The sequence below is a fragment of the Amblyomma americanum genome, chromosome 3 (genome assembly GCF_052857255.1).
Source record: "Amblyomma americanum isolate KBUSLIRL-KWMA chromosome 3, ASM5285725v1, whole genome shotgun sequence".
Classification (NCBI taxonomy): domain Eukaryota; kingdom Metazoa; phylum Arthropoda; class Arachnida; order Ixodida; family Ixodidae; genus Amblyomma; species Amblyomma americanum.
In genome coordinates, this window is record NC_135499.1 from 98,541,910 (window position 1) to 98,556,078 (window position 14,169).

General features: G+C 46.1%; 1 protein-coding gene and 1 non-coding gene across 2 annotated transcripts in view; both read left to right on the plus strand.

The window, feature by feature from the left end:
- LOC144124742 (uncharacterized) overlaps positions 1-14,169 on the plus strand; it is a 204,893-nt gene that overhangs the window by 70,620 nt on the left and 120,104 nt on the right. The window lies entirely within an intron of this gene.
- Positions 10,309-10,380, plus strand: TRNAM-CAU (transfer RNA methionine (anticodon CAU)). Its single transcript has one exon. It is a non-coding gene; the product is annotated as a tRNA-Met (tRNA).

Consider the following 14,169-nt stretch of genomic DNA (forward strand, 5'->3'; position numbering starts at 1 on the left):
CTGGTCTGTTATATAACCTGCTTGTTATCGAAACTCAGCAGTGCAATCTTGAGGTGGATTTAAGAGAAGGAGGCGAAGCAGTCACTGCGGGTCAAAGGAAGCATCGGCGCACGCCTTTAACGAGCGCGTTCACTCACGCCGTCGCGATAAAACTCGCTCGTTTACAGTACACTTCCTTTAGTCGTGGCGGTCGCACCGCGGTGACGTCCGTTGTCATGCGGATACTACTAAGATGCCTGGGGGAGGGGTCGATTCCGCTGTTGGTTCTTCAGTCGCAGAGTTCCCGTTCGATTCCGCTATTGATTCCGTTGCTGGTTCTGGGGCGGATGAGTTCACGCTCGGCGTTGGTGATGACGAATCGTCGGGAAGTTCTTCCAAGGTAGGCACCCTTGTGAGCTCCGTTACGTTTGATGGTGAATCTTCGGGCAGGCTCTCCGTAGCCTCCTCCATGGAGGAGTTTTCTCCTTCTGTGACCGGCGGCCTGAAGGGCGTCTCCTTAAGCGTCGGCCAGGTGACAGCCGTCCTCATCTCAGTCTCCGGCACAACTATGGAGTAGTTCTCGAAGACTACCTTGGTGGTCGTGGCTTCGAAGTATCTGCGCCCCACGTGCAGCAGCCGCATCAACATGCTCAGGGCGAGCACCGCGATGACGCCCACCGTGGCCGCCCTCGCCGACTGGTGGAGCTCATCGTCCGCTCTGAGGTCGGAGGGCGACCCCAGCACAAGGGCCGAATGGGCGCTCTTTTTCTTGCTTGAACTCGATGTGTCCTGGTCGACCTGCGGGCACACGAAGCACGCCTTGAATTACAATAACTGTCTTTATTTAAAGATCTGGTTTGTCTTATGTATATGTATTCCGGTTACAAATAAAAAACTGGATTATAAAACCGTCGTTCAAACCGCAGCACTATATGACAATATATAATTCTTAGTTTGTACATAAACCAATGGGATTCATTAGCACCATTGCGTTGCGTTGCGTTTGCGTTCGCGCGTGCAATCGGACCTTCTAGAGATTTCTTGGTCGCGCGTATATTTGACAGCAACCTTACCTTGCTGCCGCTGCTGGTCGTCCAGTCGTGACTCACGGACTTGTGCAATCTCCCGAGGATGAGGGAACGGAGGTGCCAGCGTTTCCAGAAGGCGCACTTTCTTTGATACCTGACTCCATCTTAGTCTCGGAATGTTTTCTTACTTGAGACTCCAATACAAGCGGCCTTGATATCACGTCTGTGTGGTGCACTGAACAGAAGGCTTCAGCGGGCACGTCCTTCGTTGTCGTCTTTTTCCTCTGGCTATCGAGAACCGAGCGGCGCAAAATGGTCATGAGGTCAGTAAACTGAAGCTATTTAATAAAGTATGAGCACAAGTAGAATCCCAGCCATAAAAAAGGTGAGAAAGAAAATAGAAGGGGCCAACAAATTTAACCGGTGCCCAAGAAAGAAGTTGTGGCCTGGTTTTGACCTTAATCAAGGCGCGTTGCAGTGAAGAACCACCTTTCGCGCTCTGTCTGGCGCGGTGATCCTTGTCTTACTGGGCCTACGCTTAATAAACAAATGTAAGTGCTTAAATAGAAAATAGCACCTGATAAGAATGAAGAAATTTGACATGTTTGATTTGCGAAAAATTTACTGGTGGCGTTCTGGGAAAGCTTTCAAGGGTTTGGGAACAGAGCCACCTGGAGCGGCTAAAGCCATGCTTCTTATGAATATTTAGGCACATAACAGCAGGAATTAATATTCTTATAACCTGCCTTGTGGTAAATATAAATAGGAGGAGAGAGGGGAAGGACTTTTTATTGTCCAACATTTTCACTCCAAGTATTCACTGTCTGGTTATGACCAATCCCCCTTGTGGGCATGTGCTATTTTGTGAGGCAATCATCATCATCAGAAGACACCCTGGCTTATCCCGCTCTGCGGGTATGTGCTAATCCTATAGAGGGTAGAAACAACAACAAATAGCTTTCTCCCACCTCCCTCGGCATTAGGCCGGGGAGGCAGGAGGCTGGAAACACTACTTTAGATGCTGGCCTTGTGTCCTGGCGGCTTCTTCAGCCAATCGGACATGGCGGAACTGGATCTCAGAGCCCGAACTACGCAGCAAGGTCTCCCAGGATTCTTATGAATCCATATTTAGCGCCCTGATAGGAGAATTTGGGCATTCTCAAATTATATTATAGAGACCCTCCCAACTCGCAGTGTATACACTCGTCTGATCTTACCTCCACGAACGTTTGGCTTGCCAGGACCAGTTGTGGGTACGTACATGTTTAGAGTAATTTTCACGCGACTGTCTGCGTATTATTTAATGACGAGTCTGGTGGGTGTATACTAGCCTGCGTTGCAATCTGCAAAGTTGAGTAATTTCCCCATATTTTGCCAAGCGTTCACCGCTCCCTTGCTCCAGAGGGTCGTCACATGCCCAGTGCTTTAAACCTCGAGCTATCTCGTGAGCAGCCTCGTTGCCGGGGACGGCAACATGTGCCGGTGTCCAGATAATCGTAATTTTTCTCGAAATTTGTCGCTGGTCGAGAAACTTCGGCACCGCGGGTGAGATTCCGAAATAGGTGGCAGACAGAAATCTTTCGGTGTTTATGGTTTTACTTAAAAAGAAATAATAGTACACATAAGACGACAGCACGAACGGAAAAACCCGGACAAGTGCTCGTCTGTGTCTTCTCGTTCGCCCTGTCTTCTTTTGTGCGCTGTTATTTCTTTTTAAGTATGAACCATCAACACACATAGTTTCATCCACCACGCGCTCGCATTACATGCTGTTTGACATTAAAAGCGCCGCGGTTGCCCATAAATATGCCTCCTTTTGACACCATCGGTAGCTGCAGTTAAGCAAAAGGTTGGTTTACATCCGCCCTGACTAACATATAGGCGTGGCTCTCGTAAAATTTTAAGAATTTTCGACCCCGTTTGGTGGGCTTTATTAGTCGCTTTTCTGATAAGTAGAAGAAAACAGGTTTTCTGAGTGGATTCTCGGGATGTCACATGCATTTAACCACATTTATAGGGACGGTGTGCTAACTTTTCTCGGCAATATTTTTTTCTGAAAGAATCGAAAGCTTATTTTACAAATAAATGAACACCTGGCTGTGGCGTAGAGAAACTTTCGCAGAACAACACATAATTTTTACATGTGGAACTGTCAATTTCTCGTGGTAGTTTGCAGTTGGCGTCTGCAAGACCGTTAACATCACGGACACGACGGTGGCTGCACCGCCTAGGCGACGCGCAATGGCAGTAATGAGCGGGAAACAATCTGAGTTGCATAGGTTTAATAAACCTGTCTACTATACAATGTCTAAGTTTGATTGATCTATATTAGTTAGTTAATTAACTAGAAACAAACGTCAATGGACTCAAAGAGGGGCAAAGAGAGGCGACGAGTGTCGAGGAGGCATCAGGGTTTTCTGATTTTGGGTAGCCGCAGCGATCTCTAACATTTTTTGGTAACGCACGCGGTCGGCCTGCAGTGATTCAGATGAACGAATTCGATTGCTAGCAAACTACACGAAAACCGCGCTTTAACTACGGGTCACAGTGGAACCACTCCTTTATGGCGGCGCTGCTATCGAAGACTGTGAGCACTCTGTAGGGGTTCGACGGGGACTCCGGGCGCTGGGGTAGGTGGAAACGAAGAAAGTGTAATTTTGGAGGATGAGCCCTGCAAAATGGACTTTATAATGTTCAGGAAGAAAACTATAAAAAGAAAGTTAACACCAGTATCAGCTACATAAACATACAAAGGTGTAGAAAGAGAGCGAACTGGTTAGAAATAGAACAACAGTTAAAGGGCGATCAAATACGTGTATACGCTCTCTGCGACATGCATCTCAGAGGTCTAAAAGATCCAGCGTTCATCGATGGCTATGTCTGGGAAGAGTGTAACAGAACAACAAGCAAGAAGGGGAGGGGAAGGCATGCTGATACATCAAGGAACTAATTGGCAAAGAATAAAATGAACTATACAAAGAGCATTTCTAAGTATCAGGGACAAATGGCGGGAGAAGAAGTTATATGTGGACACGGGGAACATATAGGCAAGAAAACGAGGATCTTATTAAGTGTCTCAATAAAGATGTAATGCAGTTTGGAGACAATGCCGATATCACTCTAATGAGAGAACATGAATGACCAAATCGAGGGTCTGGATGCATACTGAGATTGTAACGGAAAGTTAATGCTAGAACTTTGTGAGTAGCGCAACCTAGTTATTGGAAATAGAGAAACTTAATCTGAGGGACAAATCACGCGGGAATTCCGGAGCAGGCAGTCGACCATTGACTGTTACCTAATGTCGCAGGGAATCTATAGCAAGCTGGCAAAAATGGAAACAAACTAGGAGGGGGAGCACAGTTTTTGCATGTGATCATAAACATATTACTCTGAAAAAGGGAGATGTCAGCAAAAGAGAAATGCAGATGACACAGAACGAATACGGAGAATTAAAGGATAATTAAATTAATGCGTAGATAGCAGAAGGCGTCCAGAAAGAAATCGAGAAACGTTGCACAGAAAAGTGGGACAATAGTCCTGTTTACATGAACCTTATTGCGTCGGGTCGAGTCGGGGGTCAGGTTGAGCAAGGTCACCCCAACTCGACGGTTGCTTGTTTACATGAACTTGATTTTAACGAGTCGAGACCGGTTAAATTGCGGCGACGCCAAGCGTCGAGCAGCGCTGTGCCAGGAAGCAGTGGCAGCCTCCAAGATCGCAGAACGGCACCGCAGTCTCGGAGGCACGACGCCGCAAACGAAAAACAATTTCCCGCTTATTCTCTGCCCTTCCCCTACCCTAGCTCTTCGATTCCACAGCGTTTACAAGCACATCGAGGCAGGGTCGACTTGAGTCGAAATAACCTTCGCGGGAGAGTTGACTGGAGCCGACGACTCGACTCCCAACCCGACTCGGCGCGCGCTTGCATGAACCAAGTAACCGGTTATCGACGTGATAGCTCGACTCAACCCGACCCTGTCGGGTTCATGTAAACGACCCTTATTACCACAACTATCATCAGTCCGGAAATGAAACAAGTAACAGTGGTGTTATGATCGAGCGTCGACCTCCAGCCTAAGTGGATTAGCAGGCGGTCTATGGTTGGGCAACGATGAGTCAGGAAAGGCGTCGTCGCGGAGCCGGGTCCCGGTATAGCCTTGGCGGCGGTGATGATACTAGAAACCATCTTTTTCGTCCCTGCGGGAAGAAAGGGATCCAGCCCCACATCGCTGGCAGGCCAATTTCGGCGGGCATCCACGATGGCTCCGGGCTGCGCCACTCGGATGGCGTCGTAGAAAGCAAACGACATGTCTTTCCTGGACGAAGAACGGGAACGGCGGGCGAAGCAAGCTGTCTTTTCCCACTGGTTGCTGCGGACAGAGGGAGATGACTTCAAAAGAAATGGATGCTCAAAGTTAATTGAAGCTGATGCTGAGTTTTATTTTGGCAACGGGACAGGTGTCAGGGAGGTTGACGAAAAGGCAAAACATGCCTGGCTAATCGTCAACCTTCTGTAACACTGGACGCATCATACAGAACATGGAAATAAAAAAAGTAAAAACGGAGTGACAACATATACATACAGCTGCATCTACAAACACAATCGTTCTGTACAGTAGAGATAACTAACAGTAATTAAAGATTTTCAAGGAAACCTCTAATTTTTAGGAGCTGTGGGAAGAACATGTTGAATCATCAACGGACAATACATATTTATCACAAAGCTTCTTGAGCATTTCTTGAGATTTCGTTTAATTTATGATAGGCACATGATTTGAGGAATATGATTAAGGAGGTCTGCTATCTGATAGGCCAGATTTTGCGCGCCGCAATTAGTACGGATCTTCTCGCGTGAATTTTGTGGAGTGCAATTCATAATGACCCCCCCCCCCCCCACACACACACACACACCTACGCACACAGTAGGATCAGAATCTACAGGCAAGCAAACAATGACACAATACGCACGGTACCGGGGGCAGCGACCAACGTATTTAGAGATGAACAATACGACAATGTCAACACTGGGCACGCTGCCCATAGCCACGAGTCTGTGGGCTGCGTTTCTGTCGCCGCACCGTTTTCAGAGGCGTTGATCATTCTTCCGATTGGCCACGCACGGACCGTTATCCTCGGGAGGAATGTTTAAGAGAGACAATAACTGAAAAAAAAAATAATGGCTGCTGTAGGGTTTTCTTCGCCAAAAACGACGCCGTGAACCGCTTAGGCAAAAAAAAAAAATAGGGGGAGGAGAAGTTGAGAGCACTCTTACGCGCCTCGGTTTATTGCATTCGGTTTCACCGGTTCCTGCTGTCTGATATACGTAGTGAGCCTCATCAGCAATGTTCTATATGTGCGGTCGTTGTGAGCACGTGTTTTAATATGACCAATATGTGATATGTCTGAATTGTGATATGTGTGAATATATGTGATGTGTGAATTGGAGGAGAATGTCCTCGAAGTAACTGCTTCGGTGCTGTCGCCTGGAAAATTGCGGTGAAGGCGATGCAGTAAGAGAGCGTTCCAGGTCAAACAAAGCGACTTCGCACGTACCTTACGATGGACCCGATTTGAGGAGAGTAGAAATGCGCGCACTCTCACTCACAAATGCGCACGTATAGACAAGTAGAGGATGTACTCAATGATACGACGCAAAACGCTAACTCACAGTACAAGCGCGGGTTCGACGTTCGGTCTTTGCGTCTGCTTCTCCTAGTCATGTCCAGTGCTCATTATCTCTTGATGCACCTTGATCATTCGTGCGCAGTGACCCTGCAGACACCAACTTTTCCTCATTTCTCGCTTAAAGGACCATAAATTGGTATAAAAAGCCAGGACAACCTCGCAGACATACGCTAGCCTCTTTCTTTCGGGACTAGGGTGATAGCAATAGTTGATGAGCTTAAAATAATTGGGCATAACCTTTTCAGCTGATAAGAACTGGACTGGTCACAATGAATCATTATCAGATTACTTCTAATAAGCAGCAGGTGCACTATTCCGATGCAAGCAGTTTCTGCCAGTTTAAGCCTTTCTGCAAATTCTTCACACTGTTTTTGCATCTCACATTACTTGATGCGCGCTTATGCGGGATAAAACTAGTTTTATATATACGCACATTATTAAGCGGATGCAAATGAAAACACTGCGGCACATTGTCAATTTGCCGCGACTACTACCAAGTCACCAATATCTTACTGACATTGGTGCCACGAACATATTTGAATTCTGTTTTGTGCACTCAGTGTTTTTTTATGGTGAGAATTGTTAAGCACATTTAAGTGCTGGTTCCAGCCTAACCGCACAGAGAAGTGATCCTTGAACCGGTGCATTAAACCGATGGCTCATGCCACATCGCCGCGTGGGATACATACTGCAACCACTTGCCTATAAAGTTACCTTCCTGCTAAATAAATACAAAAAGAATATGTTGATTACTTTACTTTTACTCGAAGACAGACTGCGAGGTCTTTTATAAATCTGCGATATTTTCCTGTAATTTTCATATTCAAGTTTCAGTGCTTTCCACTTATATTGCTATATAGCTGCTTTTCCTGCTGAACAGACGCCTTGAAATATAAGCTGCTTGTTTATGCCTGGGCATTGTTGCTATGTAAACTTTCATTTGCTGTGGAACTTGTGGGTTACCACCCTCGCTCAAGCAGTAGGCGACTGCTATATTGCTTGGGTGCCCCGAACCTGGAGTTGGGAATAAAAATTTGTTGATTTAATGTTTGCTTGATTGATTAATTGACTGGTGTCTACCGCGGCTAAGTATAGCATTCGAGTGATAGGTATTCCAATAGCAGTCACCTTATAGTATGAATTTATCAGCTTGCTTCATTAAGACCCAAGCTCTCAGCGATTAAAATTGACGCGTGCCCTCTCTTCCCTCAAGTGATACTGTCCGACTTCTAAAGCAAACATGTTTGGTCGGCGTCCAGCCTGAGCACTCTTCACCCATCGACAGCCGGTTTGTTTACTTCTGGTTGCCGCATTCGCTTACCCACCCGTCATCGCAATCGCTTGTATACCTTCCACCGCTATCACTGAGAGCGCATCACGAACTCCGATCTCAAACCGCGTGTCCTGCAAGGGACCACTGAGGTGGCCTTCCAAAGCTACAAACATTCCCTGCGTAGAAACACGCGTCTGAAAGCCGGCGATGGCAGTGATGACTCGTTGGCTCATAGGACTCTCCCGTCGCACGGGAGGTGTAGCCGTGACGTGATGTCCCGAGGTTTAGCCGTGACGTGATGCTTGCACGGAATGGAAGCGCCGGGCTCTCTGTCACTCACCATGACATCCCGGACTCGTGTTTTATATATTTGTGAAAAATAATTCCAAAAACCGTCACTACGTAGGTGATCAATCAACTTGAAGATTAAACAAAGTACGGATTTTGAAATTTATTTACAAAATTCTGGTTACGTTTGAAAGACTCATATCTCGTGTGAATGATCAAAAGTATTCGTTATACGCACTGAACACATTTACGGAAAAGCTTGAGAACCGTTTCAGAGTCCTTTTAAGTCCCCCCAGCCTACGCGACCGGCGCAGATGTTTCTGACTTTCCGGACATTGCATCCGGCTATTCACAGGCTGGTACAACAGGCGGTACAAAGGTAGTACAACGCTTGATATCATGTTACCTGGGAACAAGAGAGGTATGCTGGGGCCAGCGCTTTACAGCCATATGTGAGGTCAGATTCCGCGGCCTCGGCCTCCAGTAAGAATATGCGTCACCAGTGGCCGCTACAGCTTTCTGTTGCGAGATTTTTCTCAACATGGTGAAAACTGTAGTGTGTAAAGAAAACAGAGTACAAGTTGAAGTTGATTTGTATCGGTGTGTTGCCGCACTATAACGGCCAAGACTCCTCTAAATACACAAAAACGCGTTTTTTGTTATGGGGACTGATCAACATACCCGAAAAAAACCATCAATAAGGAAAAATTTTTTAGACTGTCAACAGACTGTCCAGTCTTTTGTGATCAAGTCTAGAGAGTTCCTATAAACAAATCTTATAGACTAGCCTTTAGAGAATGGAAATACTATACGCCGTGTATAGGCTATCTATATATTTATGGATACACACTTTTGTAGATTTTTGCCTGTAGACAGTAATCAACTTTGTAAAGCCACAAAAGTTTATAGGAAGGCAACAGAGTCTGTGAAAAGTCTATGGGAAGTCTATAGACCATATATATTAGGGATATAACAAGGTTCGCCAAGAGCGAAATTGATGCGGTTGACGTTACAGTCCCTATCTGAACAAGGAAGGAGGCGAGAGGGAAACAAGAAACTCTTTTGTTTCCGAGGCCCAGAACATCCCATCATGAGCCTTCAAGTCGCTCAGATTGATGCCGAAGCCTCGACAATGTTGCTGAAAAGACATGCTCTGGAACGGCTCACCAGAACGAATTCAGACACATGACCCTCTACAGCCTCGAATTGCATTCGTGTCTGCATGCTTGGAAAACAAAAAGATATTGAAAAAAAATCTATTCACCAGTAACGAAAAGGAGCACCCTTGGAGTACAGACTGCAGCTAGTATTTTCTATGCTACCGAAGCCATACAAAAAGACACATAAATATAAAAATACCAGGAAATAACTCGAATATAACAGTACAAGTGCAATGAGATCATGTTTGGAAAGCGGCTGCAAAACAAGCAAGAATTTGAATCACACTACAAAATGAAAAATGTGTGAATAATGAATTTATTTATATATGTTTCGAGCAGGTTGTTTTCAAACGCAGCAAGCAATTTGTGGAGCATGCAGCACAACATACGGATTTTGGATGGTCGCACTGGCATTTCTAATTCGCGTGCGACAGGGTTCATGAAATATGGCCCCCTGTATGGAGCTAACTGAGCACTTACGAAGACGTTCGATGATTAAAATGAGAAATTAGATGTAGCAGGGCAACACACCCTCGAGCTGGCGCTGCCGGTTAGGCCGGACGCGGACAGTCTATCCCGCTCGGCCGCTGCTGTCAAGGTCGTTCACTTCCTCAGGTAGCGACCGGCTCCCATTGCATCTGTACGAAGGGCATTCGGTGCCGTGCCTAGGTTCAGGAGGCCCAACTAAGCCTCTGAAGAAACCGGTTTATAAGAACAAAAGCAGAGTGGCGCAGTGGAAGCGTGCTGGGCCCATAACCCAGAGGTCCGTGCATCGAAACCAGGCGCTGCTATTGTTTTGGTTTTTTTTTCTATCCTTTTTTTTCAGCAGTAGGACTCAATCTGTACTACAATTTGCATTCTAATATAGGCTACGTTGCAGTGCACCGCAATCAGCAGAGTGGCGCAGTGGAAGCGTGCTGGGCCCATAACCCAGAGGTCCGTGGATCGAAACCACGCTCTGCTATGGTTTTTGTCTTTTTCTTCTATCCTTTTTTTTTTTCAACTTCAACAGTAGGATTCAATCTGTACTACAATTTGCATTCTAATATAGGCTACGTTGCAGTGCAGCGCAATCAGCAGAGTGGCGCAGTGCTTATAGCACAGCCTATAAGCACTGCGCCACTCAGCGATTGAAGTTGAAAAAAAAAGGATAGAAGAAAAAGAAGACAAAAACCATAGCAGAGCGTGGTTTAGATCCACGGACCTCTGGGTTATGGGCCCAGCACGCTTCCACTGCGCCACTCTGCTGATTGCGGTGCACTGCAACGTAGCCTATATTAGAATGCAAATTATAGTACAGATACAGATGCAGATTGTAGTACAGTACTCCTATACAAGGGTTATTGTTAATCAGTAGCTAACGAAACCAGTACCATTAGAAGCATCTGTTCGTCAAGGATGTCCACTGTCTCCATTGTTGTTTGCCCTATATCTGGAACGCCTCTGTCTCAGTATAATTAACAGCGCAGCTATCCGCGGTTTCTCTCTGGCTCAATGTGAAGTTAAAGTTTTAGCTTACGCTGATGATGTCGCCCTCTTTTGTTCTGACAAAAAGAGTGTACTCGAGGCTCTAAACTTGACTAAACAGTTCTGCGATGTATCAGGCGCGGCTCTAAATTTAGAGAAATCCAAAGGCTTTTGGTTGGGTCATTGGGGAACTAGGCCAAGCCAGTTCGGTGGTATATGCTGGAACTGTAGCCCTCTTGAGTACCTAGGCGTTCCGCTGCACCAAGTTCGCAACAGTACAGCCTACTGGGATTCACAAACTGTAACTCTACGGCGGCAAACACAGGCTTGGATGGGTAGGGAACTCTCAGTGTTTGCGAGGGCACAGGTCTGTAACATTTTTTTGTTTGCAAAGCTCGCGTATGTCCTTCAAGTCCTGCATTGTGCGAGGAGGAAGGTGCAAGCAATACATAGAATATTTGCAGCATTCGTGTGGCGCTCTCAATGGGAGCCGATGAGGCGTGACAACTTGTTCCTTCCCTTAGAGGGTGGTGGAGTGGGCCTTGTTCACCTGCTCGTGCATCAACTCGTTTCCCGTTTTTTCTTTTTCAAATCGGCAAACGACCCGTTTCTGGTAGCTGTGCTCATTAGGCGGCTTAGTTTTCATTTGCCTTACTTATTCGCACCGACTGTGCAGGCTCGTGAGGGGACTTTATGGGGATTTCTTAAGGAGGTTGCTGACAATTTTCTCACTGTGCGCTTTTCTTTAGATTACCTGTATAGCCTCTCGAGAAAGCAGATGACCCAGGCTCTCACTGAGTCTTTGTTCCCTACACCATTGTATCGGCAGCCTTATCTGGGGTCTTTGGACATCAGTGTTCTTAAGCGTGTTAGGCGGATGTGCATTCAGGCAGCCGCTAAAACGTTCTTTTTGAAACTACACACAGCGACGCTGCCTGTCAAGACATTTCTTAATGACAAGGGGATGTTTGTACCCTGGAATGTGAATTGTCGTCTGTGTAACGTGCCTGAGACAATTGATCATTGCTTCATCCTGTGCCGTGATGCCATGTTCTTTTGGGACATACTAGAACGAACTCTTAAGAAGGACATTGAAATTACACCATACACTATTAGATTTCTGCCTGTTGACAAAAACTCTGTTGTGCCTTAGGACGTGTTTGTGTTGATGGGACTATTCAGTCTTTGGAAAAGCCGTATGATGGACAGACATGCCGAGCCACCAAGATCGTCCAAATCTGTGTTTCGGGAACAGTGTGCGTTGGTGAGGAGTGTATATGCTGCTCGCGACGAACCTCCAAGCAGGCTGCCGTGCCTAGATGCTTGTGTGTGCCTCCCTGAATTTTGATGTTTTGATGGGGATGCAGTGGTGAGTTAGGGCTATGGGGGGCTCATATTAAGCAGCCCGGTAACTTGAGACGCAAACTAGTCTTATTGAAGTTTCCTCCTTTCTACAGAAGTTCTTCCATGCAATAAAGAAAAAAAAATCAGCAGAGTGGCGCAGTGGAAGCGTGCTGGGCCCATATCCCAGAGGTCCGCGGATCGAAACCACGCTCTGCTATCGTTTTGGCCTTTTTTCCTACCCTCTTTCTTTTTTATATGAACGATGAATCCGTGGCCCCAGTTTTTTGGGCACCGCAGCACAGTAGCCTTGTACAGTTTTTCAAACGCATCATGTGGGGCATCAAAACCAGCACAATAATGGGCATTTTTCTTCACACACCCCACAGCGCTGCGCCAGCGTGTGTTGACATGATGGCGTGCTTCTTTTGAGTCCGCTAAGTGCGACGCTAAATGAATACCTATATAGCAGAAGCCGTTCAATATCTTTTTTTCCATATCTTGTCTGTTTTAACATGATAGCTGTAAACTTTTACCTTGATCTGCCACTGGTTACCCTTATTCCATTCGTACCATTTGGATGTAAGCAAGGGATCTTCATGCTCAGAGTCGGGTACAGTCCAATTTCGCCTTATATAGACCTTGCCGATATTGCGTGTCGCTGACACTGATGCAGATCGCCATGTAACAATACTGAAGAACACATGTAGAAAACAGACAGGGTTTATGGGTTAACAAAGTAAACTAGCGTAAGCGACACCGTGTAGTAATGACACTGCCAAATAAGCACAGAAGTAACCAATAGGACTAACACTGAAATTTCTGTATGTGTCCTCGTCTGCTCGGCCTGCTGGCATGCCATCTCAGCTGCAGAATGTAAGACTTCTGAGCCTGGCAGAGTACTCTTATTCCGGGTAGAAAGATATTTGATTATGTACATAGCAGAGGTGTAAGTAGTCTTATGAAATAAATTGCCGTCTACAGATCGAACATTTGGTATCAGCACCCCTTGGATTCAGATTATACATTCTGGAGTTCCAGATCCCGAAGCGACACATTGGCACTAACAGGCGCCGTTTTGCAGGACTTGGGATTAATTTTGCCCCTAGGACTTGTTCACCATGCGTTGACACCGCAGTCCACCAGACCATTTGTGTATTTTGACTTCACTGGTGTCGGCATGTGAACACCAAAGCCAAAGCCACCGCGGCGAGTAGCCCCCTATACGTGAGCGATTGTCCTATAGCCAACCGGCGCTCGAAACTACTGTCCTCTAAGCGATGCGTGGGGAGTAGAAAAACAATACCAATGCGCTCAACCTGGCATCCTTCAGGATGTGGACGTCCTCGAAAAGGTGCGCTGTAGCGACCACAGAACAGTAAGGTCTCGAATTAGCTTAGACTTGAGAAGGGAACGAAAGAAGCTAGTGAAGAAATCAATTAACGAGTTAGCGATAAGAGGGAAAATAGAGGAATTCAGGATATAGCTGCAGAACAGATACTCAGCCTTAACTGAGGAAGACGATCCTAATGTCCATACAATGAACGATAATCTAATACCCATCATTACAGAGTGCGCAGTAGAAGTAGGCGGTAGGACGGTTCGACAGGATACCGGAAAGCAATCTCAAGAGACGAAATATCTGATTAAGAAACGCCGAAGCAAGAGGGCGTCTAACCCTACAGACAGGATAGAACTAGCATAGTTATCGAAATTATAAAGAAGTGAAAGGGGGTAGCGACATAAAACAGTTCAATATGGAGAGGATCGAGCATGCTCTAAAGAACGCCGGTAGCCTGAAAGCGTTGAAGGTGGAAACTAGGCATTGGTAAAAATCAGATGTATGGTTTAAGAAACAAGGAGGGCAATGTCATCAGCAATATGGCTAATATAGTTAAAGTAGCCGAAGAGTTCTACACAAATCTAAACAGTTGTGAATGTAATC